The sequence below is a fragment of the Zalophus californianus genome, chromosome 5, assembly GCF_009762305.2.
Source record: "Zalophus californianus isolate mZalCal1 chromosome 5, mZalCal1.pri.v2, whole genome shotgun sequence".
NCBI classification, from domain to species: Eukaryota; Metazoa; Chordata; class Mammalia; order Carnivora; family Otariidae; genus Zalophus; species Zalophus californianus.
Window position 1 is genome coordinate 102,945,122 of NC_045599.1, and position 20,689 is coordinate 102,965,810.

Genomic DNA, 20,689 nt, shown 5'->3' on the forward strand with positions numbered 1-20,689 from the left:
GAAAGGAAGAAGTAAAATTGTATTTGTAGATGACATTGATTTTATATATAGAAATTCCTAAGGACGCCACCAAAAAACTGATATAACTAATATACAAATTTAGTACAGTTGTGGGATACAAAATCAACATACAAAAATCAGTGGTATTTCTACACACCACCAGTGAGTTATCAAAAAAATAAATTAAGAAAACAATTCCATCTACAATAATATATTTATTATTATTTTATTTATATAAATAAATTTAACCAAAGAGGTGAAAGATTTGTACACTGAAAACTGTAAAATATTTATGAAAGAAATTGAAAAAGACATAAATGGAAAGTTATCCCATGTTTATGGATTAAAATAATTAATATTGTTAAAATGTACATACTACCCAAAAGCAATCTACAGATTCACTGCAATTCCTATCAAAATTCCTATGATATTTTTCACAGCAATAGAACAGACAATCCTGAAATTTGTATGAAACTGCAAACAATCCTGAATAGCTAAAGCAATATTTAGCAAGAACAAAGCTGGAGGCATCACATTTCCTAATTTCAAAGCATGTTATGAAGGTATAGTAATCAAAACATTATGGTACTGGGGTGCCTGGGTGGCTCAGCAGGTTAGGCTTCCAGCTCTTGATTTTGGCTCAGATAACGATATCAGAGTCATGAGATCAAACGCCATGTTGGGCTCTGCACTGGGTGTGGAGCCTGCTTAAGATTCTCTCTCTCCCTCTCTCTCTGCCCCTCCCCTCCCCTGCTTGTGCCCTCTCTCTTTCTAAAAAAACAAAACAAAACAACAATAACAACAACAACAACAAAAACCCAGTATGGTACTGGCATGAAAATATACACCCTGACCAATGGAACAGAATAGAGCCCCCAATAAGCTATGCATATATGGTCAACTAATCTTTTCCAAGGGCGTTAATAATATACAATGGGGAAAGAATAGTCTCTTAAATAAATGGAACTGAGAAAACTGAATATCCACATGCAAAAAATAAAACTGGACCCCCGTCTTATACCACTCATAAAAATTAACCCAAAATGGATTATAGACAAACGTAAGACCTGAAATCAGAAACCTCCTAGAAGAAAACAGGGAAAAAGCTCCTTGACACTGGTCTTGGCTGATTTTTTAGATCCGACACCAAAACTACAATCAACAAAAGCAAATATTAATAAGTGGGACTGTATCAAACTAAAAAGCTTCTGCATGGCAAAAGAAACCATCAACAAAATAAAAAGGCAATCTATGGAGTGGGAAAAAACTATTTTCAAATCATATATCTGAAAAGGGGTTAATGTCTAAAATATATAAAGTACTTATAAAACTCAATAGCAAAAAAATAAAATAAAATATGAAGTCCAATTTAAAAATAGGCAGAGAAACTGAACAGAAATTTTTCCAAAGGCATATAAATGGCCAACAGCTACATGAAAAAATTCTCAATATCACTAATCATCAGGGAAATACAAATCAAAACCATAATGAAATAAATATAAGCTCACACTTGCTAGAATGGCTATCCTCAAAAAAGAGATAACAAATGTTGAGGATGTGGAGAAAATGAAACCATGTTTATAATTGGTGGAAATGTAAATTGGGACAGCCAGAATGGAAAACAGTATGGAGTGTCCTCAAAGAATTAAAAATGAAAGTATCAGGGTGCCTGGGTGGCTCAGTTGGTTAAGCGTCCAACTCTTGATTTTGGCTCAGATCATGATCTCAGAGTTGTGAGACTGAGTCCCATGTCAGGCACCTTGCTCAGTGAGGAGTCTGCTTGAGATTCTCTCTCTTCCTCTACTCCTCCCCCCACTTGTACGGTCTCTCTCGCTCTCTAAAATAAATAAATAAATAAGTCATTAAAAAAGAAATCAAAATATCATATGATCCAGGAATCCCACTTTTGGGATATATCCAGGGGAAATGAAATCAGTATTTTGAAGAGATATCTGCAATAGGTGATATTGATATCAGAGATATCTGACGATCCATCAAATCATTACTCATAATAGCCAAGCTCTGAAAACACCCTAAGTGTCCATAGCTGGATGAGTGGATAAAGAAAATATAAAATACATGCACACACAGGAATATTATCCAGCCTTTTAAAAAAGGAGGAAATCCTTCCATTTGCAACAACTTGGATTAACCCAGAGGACATCATGCTTAGTGAACTAAGCCAGACACAGAAAGACAAATATCGCATGATTTCTCCTATATGTGGAATCTACAAAAGTCAAAATAGTATTAACAGAGATTAGAATAGTGGTTATCAGTGAGTGGGGGCAGAAGGAGGGATAGAGAGAGGTTGGTCAAATGGTACAAACTTTTGGTTATAATATGAATAAATCCTAGAGATCCAAGTAAAGTGTAGTGATTATAGTTAATAATATTGTATTGTACACTTGAAATTTTCTAGAAGAGTAGATCTCAAGTATTCTCACCACAAAAAAAGGAAAGGAAAGAAGGAAGGAAGGAAGGAAGAAGGAAGGAAGGAAGGAAGGAAGGAAAGACAGAAAGAAGAAAGAAAGAAAGAAAGAAAGAAAGAAAGAAAGAAAGAAAGAAAGAAAAAAGAAAGAAAAAGAAAAGAAAGAAAGAAAGAAGAAAGAAAGAAAGAGAAGGAAGGAAGGAAGGAAGGAAGGAAGGAAAGAAAGAAGAGGAAAGAAAGAAAGAAGAAGAAAGAAAAGAAAGAAAGAAAGAAAGAAGAAAGAAAGAAAGAAAGAAGAAAGAAAGAAAGAAAAGAAAAGAAAGAAAAAGAAAGAAAGAAAGAAAGAAAGAAAAGAAAGAAAGAAAAAAAGAAAAGAAAAGAAAAAAGGAAAGAAAGAAAGAGAAAGAAAGAAAGAAACTTTGTGAGGTGATGGAGTACATTAATTAGCCTGATTGTGGTAATCATTTCATAGCATAAATGTATATCAAAACATTACCTTGCACCCTTTAAATACATAAAATTTTTATTTGTTCAAGGGCACCTGGGTGGTTGGTTAAGCGTCCAGCTCTTGTGTCAGCTCAGGTCTTGATCTCAGGATTGTGGGATTGAGCCCTGTGTTGGGCTCCATGCTGAGCAGGGAGTCTGCTTGAGATTCTCTCCCTCTTCCTCTGTCCCTCCCCCTGCTCATGCACTATTACTCTCTCTCTCTCAAATAAATAAATGAAATCTTAAAAAAAATTTTTTTTTTATTCATTCACTATGCCTTAATAAAGCTGGGGGCAGGCAGAAATGTCCAGGTGTCAATACCAAGCATGGAATTAGAAGTGTTCTAGATTTCACATTGCCACAGCAGCAACCATAACTTTCCAAAGCTCCACGGGTTTCTCTTTCTCCTAGAAGTGCCCTTCCGGCAATAGCAAGCCAGACTGACAGCCTACTCCCAGACTTGGCAAATGTCTCCAGGAAAAAGAAAAAGGACCTTGATCTCAGGCCACCTAGAAGGGGCTGTTTCCTCTCAGGAATTTTACTTATCTATCTTTGCTACCCTACCTTTTCCAATGTATTTTTTTCAATATTTCTAAATTTTGAGTCTGTTATATGTAGTTGCTCCATAGAAGCAAGAGCTTCTTACTACTTACTTTATCCTACCTGGAAATAGAATTTCTATGATGAATTTGAGTGGGAAATTTCTCCACAACTTTCCTTTCAGTCCTTCACCAGCTCTCCATCTTGAAAATTACAGTGAGTCCTTAACTAAATACCAGATACTGTACTAGCTTCAAGTGATACAAACATGGGCAATACATATATGGTCCTTGCCATTATAGAGCTTACAACTGAGTGGGAGAATTACATTTTTAAAAAAATCAGCATACAATTTAAAAGGTAAGTGCTAAAAAGGAAGAGCATGAGGTAAAAAAGTACATAAGGTAAAAAACGCTGGTGATTTAAGATTGCAGGGTCAGGTCAATCCTCCCTGAGGCAACAATTAAATTGAGACCTCAAAAATAAGAAATTATTCCAGAAAAGAGTGGAAACAAGATCATTTCAAGGGGAAGAAACATTATATGCAATATTGTGAAGTGGGAAAGTATGACATTATGATTTGTAACAAGATATATATATCTTATATATGAATATGCACATATATATGCATATATTTGATCAGCCTGTTTCTGTCACAGAGGTATCAAAACCCTTGGGTTTCCCGTGATGGGAGCATTAAAGGTGTTTTTTGTTGTGTTAATGAGGTGATTTATGGAAGACACCTAAGGATGGGGGCTGGATAACAGGAGAACCCACAAATGATTAGAGGTTGCAACTTTCAGTCCTATCCCCTGACCCCCACGGAGGGGAGAGGGGCTAGCAATTGAGTTCAATCACCAATGGCTAACAAGTTGATCAATCATGCCTGTGTAATGAAGCCTCCATAAAAACTCAAAAGGAGAAGTTTGGGAGAAATTCCAGGTTGGTGAACCATGGAGTTTCAGGAGAGTGGCGCATTCAGAGGCATGGACGCTCCATGCCCTTTCCCATACTTTGCCTTATGCATCTCTTCCACCTGGCTAGCCCTGAGTTATATACTTTCATAACAAACCAGTAATCTAGTAAGTACAATGTTTCTCGGAGTTTTGTGGAACCTCTAATCTAGGGCTGGTTGGCCAGAAGGACAGGTGATAAACTGGACTTGTGCCTGGCATCTGAAGGGGAGGGAGGCTGTTGGGAATGAGCCCTTAGATTGTGGGGACCTGATGCTACCTCCAGGTAAACAGCCCTGAGTTAAACTGTAGGACACCTAGATGGAGTCAGGAAGCACTGCTTGGTGTCGGGTGGGAAAAAAAAACATGTATTTGGTGACCAGAATTGTTTTTTGTGAGCAGTAAGGGAGATGCAAGAGATGGAAGATGGAGTTTTTCCCATACAGATAGATAATGTTTTTATCAGGTATTTGAAAACATGCAAGCCTGAGTGAGGAGTGTGTCATGAGAGGAGGCTAGGGTAGGAGGCCATGTGATGCAGTGAAGTGCCAGTTGCTATGTGGAGACTGAGTTGGAAGAGAGGAAAACTGAACACAGGGAGATGGGTTCGGAGGCTATTGAAAGGGACCATGTGAAAAATGACAAGGACCTTAGTGGTAGCTGTGGAGGTAGATAACTGGTTGGATTTGAGATCTATTTTAAAGGTAGAATTTGTTGGACTTGGTGGTGGGACAAACAGGGATCTGAGAGAAAAGGAGTGGATTTGGGTTTAAAAATAGAATGCTTATATTTGTTCATACAGATTTTACAAAATACTTTGCATGCATTCTATGATTTTGATTCTTACAATAACACAATGCAATTGACAATATTATCCCCTTTACAGATAAAGAAACCTCAAAGGGTCAAGTGGATGGTCTATTGTTGACCCAGTAATCCACAGCCGAGACCAGAACCAAATTCTACAATACTGGTCCAGGGGCTTTGCTCTGTTGATAGCTTTATTCCCTCAGTATGAGTTTGAGCAGAACAACAGAGGACTTTGGTGGAAATTAACAGAAAATTGGTGTTTTTGCCATGTCCTCAGTCACTACAAAAATTCCAACCAAACCCATCACCAAGAAGTTAAAGCCAATAATCTGAGACCGATAATAATAGCATTAGGGGAGCCTGGGTGGGTCAGTTGGTTGGCTCAACTGAAGGGCGGCTGCCTTCAGCTCGGGTCATAGTCCCGGGGTCTCGGGATCGAGCCCCGCATCGGGCTTCCTGCTCGGCGGGAGGTCTGCTTCTCCCTCTCCCACTCCCCTCCTTGTGTTCCCTGTCTTGCTGTCTCCCTCTCTCTGTCAATTAAATAAAAATGGATAAAATCTTTAGAAAAAAAAGAAAATAATAATAATAGCATTAGACGAAGTTTACTCTTACCTTCACAAACTTAAACCTTTAACATGTATTATCTCATCTAATTGTCATAATAATCCTTTGGAATAGGTAGTAATATTACCCTATTTTAGAGTTGAGGGAAATGAGGCACAGAAAGACTAAATAATTTGCCTGAGATGACAGAACTAGTAACTGGCCAGGCCAAGATATGCCAGAGTCTACACTATGCTGCCCATTGTGAATATCAGAAGCAAAATTTAATAAAAAAAATGGCATAATAATCGAATAGCATAGAAAACAACCATATGATTGCAAGAAAACTTAATTCAGAATCAAAAGATCAGCTGGCTTTGTTTCTGACTCTCTACGCTTTGGTCCATTCCTGGCCTCTCAACCCCTGCCTCACCCCTGGTCTCACTTTCTACCTGTAAAATGAAAGGTTTTTATTGCATTATTTCTAGGGCTTCTTCTGATTCCTATTCTTTTGGTTATGGTGTTTTGGGTTTTTTTTTTTTTCAGTCTGCTTGTAGATAATCATATTGTCAAAAGTTGTTAATATAGTTTGTATTATCACCAGCCAATCTCCTCACCGGCCATCCCCACCCAATTTTCTCTTCAGGCTTGGAAACCTCCCACTACCCACAGAGCCCCAAGTTTCTTAGACCGTTCTCAGCTGACTTCCAGAGTGCTCAGTTGTTGATAGCTTGGCAATTAATTCATCCTGCTAGCACACTCCCTGTGTTAAAGTGCTAAATTACAGAGGGTGTTTATCATATGTTGGGCTGACAGCCTCCTGCTGTCAGCTTTGATTTGCTAAGTACGTGCAAAAGATTTGGTGACTGGAACACCTGGTCTGCAGAGCAACTACTCTGAAAAGCTACAGGCAGCATCTCAAGAGGACCCTGTGTGCCCTCATTATGCCCCTCACCACCCCTTCTGTTTTTCAGAAACAAGAGGAAAAAGTAGTACATGAATGAAGCAAGATAGACCCTAGTCTGGACTGAAATGGTTAAGCCTCTGCCCTGGCTGATGCTATGATGCTATGACAATTATGGCATTCTTATTACTATGCACCAGGATCTATGCCAAATATATTACCTGCACAAACTTATTTAATCTTTTCAACATCCCAGGAGTTTACTAACTCCCCTCCCCACCCCACACCCTGGTGGGTCAACCAGCAGGTGAATAGTATAGCAGAATTGGATTTCCTGCTCAAATATCCGCTCAATTTACCATTGAGAATTTACCATTAGGTCTCACGATCGCTTCCCACTGCCCTGTTCTCCACACCCCAGGCATCACTATACTTTCTGAAAGGTAGTAATGAGTTAGCAAGCAAAACACTTTCTGCCTGTTTTTTCTTTGCAGTTTCTTTCCACTGCTCAGTTAAAACACAGTAGCTCTTAACCAAGCTGTGAAGACTCAGTGGTAAGTCAGTGACTCCTTGATTAGGCAAAATAGGAAAAAGAAGTTTGCTGAGTGGCTAATCAGAGCAGACTTTTCAAACTACTATCTTCTCCAGAATGATGACTGCAGTTTGATTCAGTCCCAGTCTTTTATCTGAAATTTGCAAGTCCATTGTCAACTGGTTTAGTTGGACATAGTATTTTATTAAAAAAAAAAACTAAAAACCAAGTGCTACTGCTAATACTTATAATTTGTTGCAGTCAGATGTACCTGAATGAGAATTTTATTTTTTACATATACAAACTGTCATCTTGAGCAATCTACTTGAGTTTTCGCAGCATCAGTATCCTCATCAGTAAAATGGAGATAAACTAGTACCTACCTAAAAGGTTCATATGAAGATGAAAGTGCATAATTTATAGGGGAGAGGAAGCATGAGATTATGAAAATGTATGTGCATTTGAATCTGGTTTCTGAGACTTCAAGACATTGGAAAAAGGCACCCCATGTCTGTGGATCCATGCTCTTTGCCTGTAAATGGGAATAATAATACTGCTGTAAGGGTTGTGTTAAGAGCTAAATGACAGGGGCACCTTGCATGACTCAGTCAGTTAAGCAGCCAACTCTTGATTTCAGTTCAGGTCATGATCTCAGGATTGTGAGATCCAGCTTCACACTCAGCATGGAGTCTGCTTTTCCCTCTCCCTCTCCTCCTTTCCCCCTTCTCTCTCAAATAAATAAAATTTTTAATTAAAGAACTAAATGACATAATATGTATAAACACCTCATGCAACATCTGGCACAGAATACTTGCTCAGTCAGTGTAGTTTCCTCTGTTTACAATTCCTATTTTTAAATTTTTTTCACACACATATACACTAGATGACTTTATCAAGTCAGTAGAGAAGTGAATATTCATTAATTAGGTTGATGAAGATAAATGTCACTCAGAAATTTAGTGGGTCTGATGTCTTTGCAGACCAATTAGTTTCTCTCAACTCTTGTAGTTAGGTGCTATAACTCCAGCCACACAAAGCATATGGGTCAGAAGTAGGACTGAGCAAAACAGTGCAGTGGAAAGGTATCAATCTGCAGTCACGAAAACAGCTCATGAATGCTGATGAGAGGATATTGTCACAACATGTTGGTTCTATGTGTGCAGAGTAGTGTGATTTTTCTCTTGATTTTACTTAGCTGGAGTAAGGGTCGCATCAAAGCCAAATCTATTCTGAGGAGATGGGATATTTGCTGGGGCCAGGTAGTGTCCTGCTACGTCTACCCTTCCCAAACTGGGGCTCTTGTACCAGGACCTACAGTTGACAAAATATTTCCCACTATTTTCAGTTCTTCTATTCTCCTTTAAGTATAAAGTTATTTGGCATAATTCTTCAATTGGTAACAGGTAATTGTCATTCTTGGAAAGTATCAAAAAATGTTTCCATGCTGGGTTTATATAAAAATATAGTTGTAAGGGCCCTTGGGAGAAGGGGGTAAAATTTCCAGAACACATGCAGTCTTTCTGTAGCACTAAGAAGTCTATCCTTAATAAATACACAAATAACTCTTTCCTCCAGGAGATACCTGCACATATGAGGGAACTAGAAACAGGCAGATTTCTTATTCTTAAAGTTAACTTCTGGGCTGAGAGGAAAGGTGGTAACCTCAGACCCCTGGCATAAGAGAGCCTAGTAGGTCAGAGGCCAATACCCAAGTGACAGGTGCAATAATGTATATACAATTTGAGCCACTGAAACATTGCAGAACAAAGAGATCTGTTGAAAAAGAGACAATGTGATGAGCTGATAAAAGTACTGGGTTTCAAGTCAGAGACCTTGATTAAGCTCCTATTTATGTGATCTGGATTAAATTACCTGTCCTTTCTCAACATGAGCTTATTTTTCTGTCCACCTCAGCAGGATTTTGTGAGTATTAAGTGAGATAATACACATAAAATCCCTAGATTGATTTCTGGCACAGAGCATGAACAAATTGCATGCTAGTTTCTTTGATTCTTGAACCCCTGTGAGGGAAAAAATTCTTTCAAAGTGTTTCAGATTTTAAAATTTGTTCTCTGCCCTCCATGTTTGAAAGAAATACTCAGACTAGTATTTATTGATACTAAGACCCTTTGTTGAGCACTTACTAATGCAGGCATGAAAGAAAGTGATTGACATGTATTTAACATTAAGAGGTACTTTTCATGATCACTTCCTTTTTACAGATTAAGAAACTGAGACTCTAGCTTTAAGTAATGCCATCAGTGACCTAGTTGGGAAGTGGCAGAACCAGGATGGAATTCTGGTCTACCAGGAGAGCCAATACACTCAAGGGAGGCACTTTTCAGTGCTAAATTCTTGGCTGCATAGTCTCATTTATCCTGCTTTCCCCCCGCCCACTTCTTCTTGACTTCTTTTCAGTATCTTTTCTACAGTAAAGCCTAACTCTTTAGGGATTTATCAACATTCTGATGTTGAGGCTAACATTACACATTATTCAGCAAATATTTTCTTCATATCCAGTGTAAATGAATGGTGCCAAGAATGTGTTTGAAGGAGGGGCGGAGCAAGATGGCGGAGGAGTAGGAGACCTAGATTTCGTCTGGTCTCAGGAATTCAGCTGAATAGGGATCAAACCATTCTGAACACCTACGAACTCAACAGGAGATCGAACAGGAGAGTAGCAACAACTCTCTGAACAGAGAAGCGACCACTTACTGGAAGGTAGGACGTGCGGAGAAGTGAATCCGAGGCGATATTCGGGAGGATAGATGGCGGGGGAGGGGCCTCCGTCGGCCGCTTCTGGCAAGTGATAGAGCCGCGGAGCACAAAATCGGAACTGTTAGAAGCTGGCTCCGCTGAGGGACGTCGCTCCAGTGGCTAAGCAGGGGTGGAATCCTCCTGGGACAGTGTGGTCTCAGGACCCTTGGGGTCACAGAAAGACCGGGGGAGCCTGAGTGCGCCAGAGCTCCCAGGTATCGGAGCGGGGAAGCCGGCTGCAGAGACGGAGCCGAGGCGCGGGCTCTCAGTTCGGGGTTGCCATAAACTGTGATCCGCGGCCCAGTCAGGCCACTGCTCCTGTAGCAGGGACCCAACAAGCGGCAGATCCGGGGAGACTCCCCTTCCTTCCCGGGGAGGAGCGGCGCGGGAGCGCACCGCAGGGATCTGCTGGGTTTGGAGACTCCACACGGGGTCGGGTGCCAGAGATACAAATGCTCGGTCACAGGCCGGGTGAGCACGGAGTGTGGCCAGAGACCGGGGACAAGGGAGTGACTGTTTTTCTCTGGGGGCGCACTGAGGAGCGGGGCCCCGAGTTCTCGGCTCCTCCGGGTGGAGATTGGGAGGCCACCATTTTTGCCCTGGTCCTCCAAGGCTGTACGGAGAGCTTGCAGGGAACAAAACCTCCTGAGATCAAACGCGAGCAGCTTGCTTAGCCCGGACCGACAAGGGCGGGGCAATTCAGCCTCCGGCAAAGACATTTGGAAACCACAGCAGCAGGCCCCTCCCCCAGAAGATCAGCACGAACAGCCAGCAAGCCAAAACCAAGTTTACCAATCAAGGAGAATGGGAGAACTCCAGCGCTAGGGGAATACTGCACATAGAATTCATGGCTTTTTTTTAACCATGATTCATTAGTTCATCAAAGTTAATTTTTGTTAACTGTTTTTTTTTTCTTTTTCCCTTTTTCAACCAACATCTTATCAATCTCTTTTTTACAAAAAAAAACAACATTTTTTATTTTTCATTTTTAGAGTCATATTTTATCCCTTCATAGTAGTTACCCTTATTTTTGGCATATATATATAAGTTGTTCTCTCTTTAAAATTTTGAGATACAGTTTCTTCTAACAGATCAAAATATACCCTAAATCACTACTGTATGGCTCTGTTCTAGTCTCCTGCCTGATCACATTCTCTCCCTTTTTTCTTTTTTTTTATCTTCTTTCTTTTTTCAAACAACTTCTTATCTTATCAAGTCCTTTTATAAAATCTTTTATAATTTTCATCTTTACAGTCGTCTTCTATCCCTTCATTGTATCAACCCTTATTTTGTACATATATGTCTTTCTTCCTTTAAAATTTTAGGAGGGATTTTTTCTAACAGACCAAAATACGCCCAAAATCTAGTGTGTGGCACTGATCTATGCACTAGCCTGATCATATTTGATCACATTCTGCTTTTTTTGTATTGTTCTGTTTTTGTTTTTATCTTTTTTTTCTTTTTCTTTTTTTTTTCTCTTTCTTTTTTCTTTCTTTCCCTTTCTTTTCCCCTGGTTTCAGGTCTTTTCTGATTTGTATACAGTATATTTGCTGGGGACGTTGTAAACCTGTTAGCATTTTGTTCATCATTCATCTATTCTCCTCTGGACAAAATGACAAGACGAAAAAAATCACCTCAGCAAAAAGAACAAGAGGTAGTACCGTCAGCCAGGGACCTACTCAATACAGACATTAGTACGATGTCAGACCTAGAGTTCAGAATCATGACTTTAAAGATACTAGCTGGGCTTGAAAAAAGCGTGGAAGTTATTAGAGAAACCCTTTCTGGAGAAATAAAAGAACTAAAATCTAACCAAGTCGAAATCAAAAAGGCTATTGATGAGGTGCAATAAAAAATGGGGGCACTAACTGCTAGGATAAATGAGGCAGAAGAGAGAATCAGTGATATAGAAGACCAAATGATGGAAAATAAAGAAGCTGAGAAAAAGAGAGATAAACAACTACTGGATCACAAGGGCAGAATTTGAGAGATAAGCGATACCATAAGACGAAACAACATAAGAATAATTGGGATCCCAGAAGAAGAAGAAAGAGAGAGAGGGGCAGAAGGTATATTGGAGCAAATTATAGTAGAGAACTTCCCTAATGTGAGGAAGGAAACAGGCATCAAAATCCAGGAGGCACAGAGAACCCCTCTCACAATCAATAAAAACAGGTCAACACCCCGAAATCTAATAGTAAAACTTACAAGTCTCAGAGACAAAGAGAAAATCCTGAAAGCAGCTTGGGAGAAGAGATCTGTAACGTACAATGGTAGAAACATTAGATTGGCAACAGACCTATCCACAGAGACCTGGCAGGCCAGAAAGGACTGGCATGATATATTCAGAACACTAAATTGAGAAAAGTATGCAGCCAAGAATACTATATCCAGCTAGGCTGTCATTGAAAACAGAAGGAGAGATAAAAAGCTTCCAGGACACACAAAAACTAAAGGAATTTGCAAACACGAAACCAGCCCTACAAGAAATATTGAAAGGGGTCCTCTAAGCAAAGAGAGAGCCTAAAAGTAACATAGACCAGAAAGGAACACAGACAGTAGACACTAAGAGTCACCTTACAGGCAATACAATGGCCCTAAATTCATACCTTTCAATAGTTACCCTGAATGTAAATGGGCTAAATGCCCCAATCAAAAGACACAGGCTATCAGATTGGATTAAAAAACCAGACCCATCAATATGCTGTCTGTAAGAGACGCATTTTAGACCCAAAGACACCCCCAGATTGAAAGTGAGGGGGTGGAAAACCATTTACCATGCTAATGGACACCAAAAGAAAGCTGGGGTGGCAATCCTTATATCAGACAAACTAGATTTTAAAACAAAGACTGTAATAAGAGATGAGGAAGGACACTATATCCTACTTAAAGGGTCTATCCAACAAGAAGATTTAACAATTGTAAATATCTATGCCCCGAACATGGGAACAGCCAATTATATAAGCCAATTAATAACAAAAGTAAAGAAACACATTGACAACCATACAATAATAGTGGGGGACTTTAACACCCCCCTGACTGAAATGGCCAGATCATCTAAGCAAAAGATCAACAAGGAAATAAAGACTTTAAATGACACACTGGACCAAATGGACTTCACAGACATATTCAGAACGTTCCATCCCAAAGCAACGGAATACACATTCTTCTCTAGTGCCCATGGAACATTCTCCAGAATGGATCACATCCTAGGTCACAAATCAGGTCTCAACTGGTACCAAAAGATTGGGATCATTCCCTGCATATTTTCAGACCACAATGCTTTGAAACTAGAACTCAATCACAAGAGGAAAGTCGGAAAGAACTCAAATACATGGAGGCTAAAGAGCATCCTACTAAAGAATGAATGGGTCAACCAGGAAATTAAAGAAGAATTTAAAAAATTCATGGAAACCAATGAAAATGAAAACACAACTGTCCAACATCTTTGGGATACAGCCAAGGCAGTCCTGCGAGGAAAGTATATAGCAATACAAGCCTTTCTCAAGAAACAAGAAAGGTCTCAAATACACACCCTAACCCTACACCTAAAGGAGCTGGAGAAAGAACAGCAAATAAAGCCTAAACCCAGCAGGAGAAGGGAAATAATAAAGATCAGAGCAGAAATCAATGAACTAGAAACCAAAAGAACAGTAGAACAGATCAACGAAACTAGGAGCTGGTTCTTTGAAAGAATTAACAAGATTGATAAACCCCTGGCCAGACTGATCAAAAAGAAAAGAGAAATGACCCAAATCAACAAAATCATGAATGAAAGAGGAGAGATCACAACCAACACCAAAGAAATACAAACAATTATAAGAACATATTATGAGCAACTCTATGCCAGCAAATTAGATAACCTGGAAGAAATGGGTGCATTCCTAGAGATGTATCAACTACTAAAACTGAACCAGGAAGAAATAGAAAACCTGAAGAGACCTATAACCACTAAGGAAATTGAAGCAGTCATCAAAAATCTCCCAACAAACAAAAGCCCAGGGCCAGATGGCTTCCCAGGGGAATTCTATCAGACATTTAAAGAAGAATTAATACCTATTCTCCTGAAACTGTTCCAAAAAACAGAAATGGAAGGAAAACTTCCAAATTCATTTTATGAGGCCACCATTACCTTGATCCCAAAACCAGACAAAGACCCCATCAAAAAGGAGAATTACAGACCAATATCCTTGATGAACATGGATGCAAAAATTCTCACCAAAATACTAGCCAATAGGATCCAACAGTACATTAAAAGGATTATTCACCACGACCAAGTGGGATTTATCCCTGGGCTGCAAGGCTGGTTCAACATCCGCAAATCAATGAACGTGATACAATACATTAACAAAAAAAGAACAAGAAACATATGATCCTCTCAATAGATGCAGAAAAAGCATTTGACAAAGAACAGCATCCTTTCTTGATCAAAACTCTTCAGAGTATAGGGATAGAGGGTACATACCTCAATATCATAAAAGCCATCTACGAAAAACCTACAGCGAATATCATCCCCTTAGGGGAAAAGCTCTGAAACGCGGCAGGGATGTCCACTCTCACCACTGCTATTCAACATAGTATGAGAAGTCCTAGCCACAGCAATCAGACAACAAAAAGAAATCAAAGGCATCCAAATCGGCAAAGAGGAAGTCAAACTCTCACTCTTTGCAGATGATATGATACTTTATGTGGAAAACCCAAAAGACTCCACCCCAAAACTGCTAGAACTCATACAGGAATTCAGTCAAGTAGCAGGCTATAAAATCAATGCACAGAAATCAGTGGCATTCCTATACACCAACAACAAGACAGAAGAGAGACAAATCAAGGAGTCGATCCCATTCACAATTGCACCCAAAACCATAAGATACCTAGGAATAAATTTAACCAAAGAGGCAAAGGATCTGTACTCAGAAAACTATAAAATACTCAGGAAAGAAATTGAAGAAGACACAAAGAAATGGAAAAACGTTCCATGCTCATGGATTGGGAGAACCAACATTGTGAAGATGTCAATGCTACCTAGAGCAATCTACACATTCAATGCAATCCCCATCATAATACCATCCACTTTTTTCAAAGAAATGGAACAAATAATCCTAAAATTTGCATGGAACCAGAAGAGACCCCGAATAGCCAGAGGAATATTGAAAAAGAAAAGCAAAGCTGGCGGCATCACAATTCCGGACTTCCAGCTCTATTACAAAGCTGTCATCATCAAGACAGTATGGTACTGGCACAAAAACAGACACATAGATCAATGGAACAGAATCAAGAGCCCAGAAATGGACCCTCAACTCTATGGTCAACTTATCTTTGACAAAGCAGGAAAGAATGTCCAATGGAAAAAAGACAGTCTCTTCAACAAATGGTGTTGGGAAAATTGGACAGCCACATGCAGAAGAATGAAACTGGACCATTTCCTTATACCACACACAAAAATAGACTCCAAATGGTTGAAAGACCTAAACGTGAGACAGGAGTCCATCAACATCCTAAAGGAGAACACAGGCAGCAACCTCTTTGACCTCAGCCGCAGCAACTTCTTCCTAGAAACATCACCAAAGGCACGGGAAGCCAGGGCAAAAATGAACTATTGGGATTTCATCAAGATAAAAAGCTTTTGCACAGCAAAAGAAACAGTCCACAAAACCAAAAGACAACTGACAGAATGGGAGAAAATATTTGCAAATGACATATCAGATAAAGGGCTAGTATCCAAAATCTATAAAGAACTTATCAAACTCAACACCCAAAGAACAAATAATCCAATCAAGAAATGGGCAGAAGACATGAACAGACATTTTTCCAAAGAAGACATCCAAATGGCCAACAGGCACATGAAAAAGTGCTCAACATCGCTCGGCATCAGGGAAATCCACATCAAAACCTCAATGAGATACCACCTCACACCCGTCAGAATGGCTAAAATTAACAAGTCAGGGAACGACAGATGTTGGCAGGGATGTGGAGAAAGGGGAACCCTCCTACACTGTTGGTGGGAATGCAAGCTGGTGCAACCCCTCTGGAAAACAGTATGGAGGTTCCTCAAACAGTTGAAATTAGAGCTACCATTTGATCCAGCAATTGCACTACTGGGTATTTACCCCAAAGATACAAATGTAGGGACCTGAAGGGGTACGTGCACCCCAATGTTTATAGCAGCAATGTCCACAATAGCCAAACTGTGGAAAGAGCCAAGATGTCCATCGACAGATGAATGGATAAAGAAGATGTGGTATATATACACACTGGAATATTATGCAGCCATCAAAAGGAATGAGATCTTGCCATTTGCAACGACGTGGATGGAACTGGAGGGTGTTATGCTGAGTGAAATAAGTCAATCAGAGAAAGACATGTATCATATGACCTCACTGATATGAGGAATTCTTAATCTCAGGAACAAACTGAGGGTTGCTGGAGTGGTGGGGGTGGGAGGGATGGGGTGGCTGGGTGATAGACATTGGGGAGGGTATGTGCTACGGTGAGCGCTGTGAATTGTGTAAGACTGTTGAATCACAGATCTGTACTTCTGAAACAAATAATGCAACATATTTTAAGAAAAAAGAAAAAGAAGATAGCAGGAGAGGAAGAATGAAGGGGAGTAAGTTAGAGGGGGAGATGAACCAGGAGAGATGATGGACTCTGAAAAACAAACTGAGGGTTCTAGAGGGGAGGAGGGTGGGGGGATGGGTTAGCCTGGTGATGGGTATTAAAGAGGGCACATTCTGCATGGAGCACTGGGTGTTATGCACAAACAATGAATCATGGAACACTACACCAAAACAAATGATGTAATATATGGTGATTAACATAACAATAAAAATTTTAAAAAAAGAATGCGTTTGAACTACTTAAGGAAGCAAACTGTCCTCAGGCATCCCCAAGGGCATTAGAAAATACTCAGTCACATACATGGGCTGGATATCATTGTTCTTATTTATCCATTATGTCAGGTCACCTCAACTGGACAAACGCATGTCAATCCTAACTCCGTTCCTATCTGTCTATGGCACTGAGCTAGAAGTACCTTTAGAGTTTACCTTGTCTTCATTTTGTACCGAACAGAACTGGGCCCTAAAGGTTAATAGTAGCAATGTAATAGTGGTAGTAGCCTTAATGGCGGTAGCAGCGGTGGAGGCAGCAACAGCCATAGTTAGAGTGGTTGTAGCAGCACAGAATGTTCACTAGGACCTGGATAGAGTTCTATGCACTTTATTTGCACTATTTCATTTGGTTTTCCTAGCTATGAAAAACACAATTTTTATCTTCATTTTATAGGCGAAGAAACAGAGGTTAGATAATTTGTTCAAGGTCAGTTACCCAAGAGGTTATGACACTAACATATTTGCACAATGTATACAACTGAAATCTAAAGTACCAACTCCATCAAAAACTAACGATGTATGGTGACTAACATAACATAATAAAAATTTTTAATTAAAAAAATAAAGTACCAACTCCATCTTAAAAGCATTTTCACATTAAATTCCCTCATACTATCCTATGTGAGTTTTGTGGATACCTATTTTCTGAAACGTGCAAAATCATATAAATAAAGCAGATATAAATTATAAAGCATAAAAAGTCAGAGAATAATGTGAACTGTGAATAAGGCCATTTGATCTCCTGTGAAGAATGAGAACAAGTATCAGCAAACTTTGCCCTGTGGACCAAATCCAGTCCACCATTTATTTATATAAAGTTACTGAAATACAGTGAAGCCCATATATTCATATATTGTCTGTGGCTACCTCTGTGACAATGACACAGACGAATAGTTGCAATAGTGACTTTATGTCCTGCAAAAGCAAAAATATTTACTATCTGTTTCTTGACAGAGTTTGCCAACCCTGGCCTGAAGCATCACCGGTTCTAATGATGTTCTATATTCCTCCCCAGTCACATGACAACCTCCCATTGCTCCTCAGAGGTAACTGCTATTCTCAATTTGGGTGTAGCATCATCTTGTTTATTTAAAGAGAGAAGTTTGAGCACATAGTTATTTATAGTATTTTACACAGTTTTGCTTGCTTGTTTAAAGGAAATTTTCTACTGAAGGACACAGAGAAATACACAAACCTTAAGTTTGCAGCCTGGGGAATGTTTCCCAAGTGAAAGTAGTACTAATTGTGGTGGGTTGTGGTAGTAGCAGAGGTACTGCCCCATGTGATCGCTACCCAGATCATAGTACAGAACATTGTCAGAACCTCAGAATACACCCTTCCCAGGTCACTGTCCTTTCATGACAGCATGTATGATTCTGACGTCTGTTACCATCCATTAGTTTTGCCTTTTTTATCTTTATGAAAAAGAAATCATTGATTGTATAAACTTTTACATTTGGCTTCTTTGCTCAGTTTTATGTTGGTGAGGTTCATCCATGTGGTTCCATATCACCATAATTTGTCAATTTCATTTCTCTATGGTATACCATTATGTGACTATACCACAATGTTTTTAGTATTTTATCATTCAGATGTAGTTCTTATTTCTGTTATAATTTTGCCTCAAGATAGAAACTTTAGAGAGCTTTTTTTTTTTAAACGTTCTTTTAGTGTTAGTTATTTCTTTAAATTTATCTTTAAAAAGGTATGGGCACCTGGGTGGTTCAGTTGGTCAAGTGTCCAACTCTTGGTTTCAGCTCAGTATCATGAGATCAAGTCCCACATCGAGCTCCATGCTCAGCATAGAGTCTACTTGAGATTCTCTCCTTCTCCCTCTGTCCCTCCGCCTGCTCATGCTTCCTCTCTCTCTCTAAAAATAAATAAATAAATCTTTAAGTAAATAAATAAATTAAAAGTTATTTCTAAGTGCATTGTGATTATAAAATATGTTCTAATAATACACAAGTTCTGAAATTTATTAATAATTGCTTTATGGGCTAGTATTAGGTCTGCTTTATAAATGTTCCATATGTGCTTGAATAAATATATTCTCTAGTTGTTAAAGGCAGTGTTCTTTAATTTATCTTATCAGGCTTGTTACGTGTGTGTTCAACTTTCTGTATCCTACTAATTTTTCACCTGTTTGTCTTAAAATTGAGAAAGATATATTGAAAATTGCCATCATAATGGTGGACCTATCAGTGTTCCCATGTAGTTCTTATGCTATATATATAATACTATATATATGCTATATATATATTATATATATATATATATATATATATATATATATATATACACACACACAATTTTATAATTATTATGCCTTCCTGGTAAGTTGAACCCATCATATCAGCATTTAATAGTAATTTAATCTAATCATGTTCTTTATTGATCATAAAGTACAATCCATCTTACCACTTTGGTTTCTCTTGGTTAGTACTTGGCAATTATGCCTGTTTCCATCATTTTTCTCTCAAACTTCCCACAGCCTAGTGTCCTTTAAATATAATAGAGTTGGATTTTTAAAAATTTTATATGATAATCTATTTCCTCATTGACAGGCATAATCCATTTTAATTCATTGTGATTATTAATATATTGAACTGATTTCTACCATTTTATTTGATGCTTTCTATTTTTTTCTCTCCTTTTAATCTCTCCTTTACTGTTGATTTTTTTTTGATTGAGATATATATTTGTTTTACAATTCCATTTCCCCTCCTTTACTTTTGTTATTCTTTTATCCATAACATTTTGCCATAAATACACCTAGAATTTATTCAACAGCAACAACAACAACAAAAACCAACAAAACAACAGCAAAATGCATTCTTTTTAAAAAGCTGTTGGTAATAAAATATATTGGGTTATAAATACTTAATCTTTTTGATTTATAATAATATTTTATAACCTACTTCCAAAGGAAATCCCTACTATGTCCATTTTCAGAGCTCAGTAGTAATAAGGACATAGGAATTTGTATTCCTTCCTTTTCTTTTTCTTATTAGGATTTTCAAGAGTTATCAGAACTTAACAGCATATGAAATAATACTTTTACAAAGTAAAAATAATAGCCTTGTAGCTAGACACATCACAGAATATGAATACGGCTCAGACTAGAGCACATTAGGATCATATTTGGAATACAACAGAGACAAGGTCACTCTGCAATCACAAACGACTATGCATTACACCTTCTGACTGACGTATGTGATCCTGATGCTCCTTTACCAGGGACAGCTCTAGACCCCATCATCCTCCCATCTCCTTGATAAAACATACACAATCACTGCTGCTTGAAAGCTTCCAAAAGAACCAGTCCCTGCTTCCTTCATCTCTCCTGAGAATCACCCAGCACAAGCCTAAACAAGCCTTCCTAGCCTCCTTCCCCTTGGTTTACCTGGAAGGTGTTCTATGCAAGTGAAATAAATCAAAAATTTTTGCTGGGTGTTCCTAGTGGTTTTTGGCCAGTGGGCTTCAATAATTTTGATCTCTAATTTTAAAAATAGCAAGTAAACTGCTTAAATTATGACGAGATCATGTTGGTATTCCTTTTATTGCAACTTAACAAGCTTTCTAGAATAACCTATACAGAAAAAAACAAGTTATTTTAATAAAACTGGCTTTTGGTGGTAGGGTCAAAAACAATCACAGTTGAAGTACACATTGTCTAGGTTTTGAAAATAGTACTTTATGTCTTATTAATGTAAAAGGCAAGGTGGCAGTATAGAAAAAGCATCAGAAAAAAAAAGAAAAAGTATCAGAAGAGCACATTGTAGATTCCATCATAATTATCCATCCTGAATCTTATTGCTTCCAGCTGTAAAATGGGCATATTAA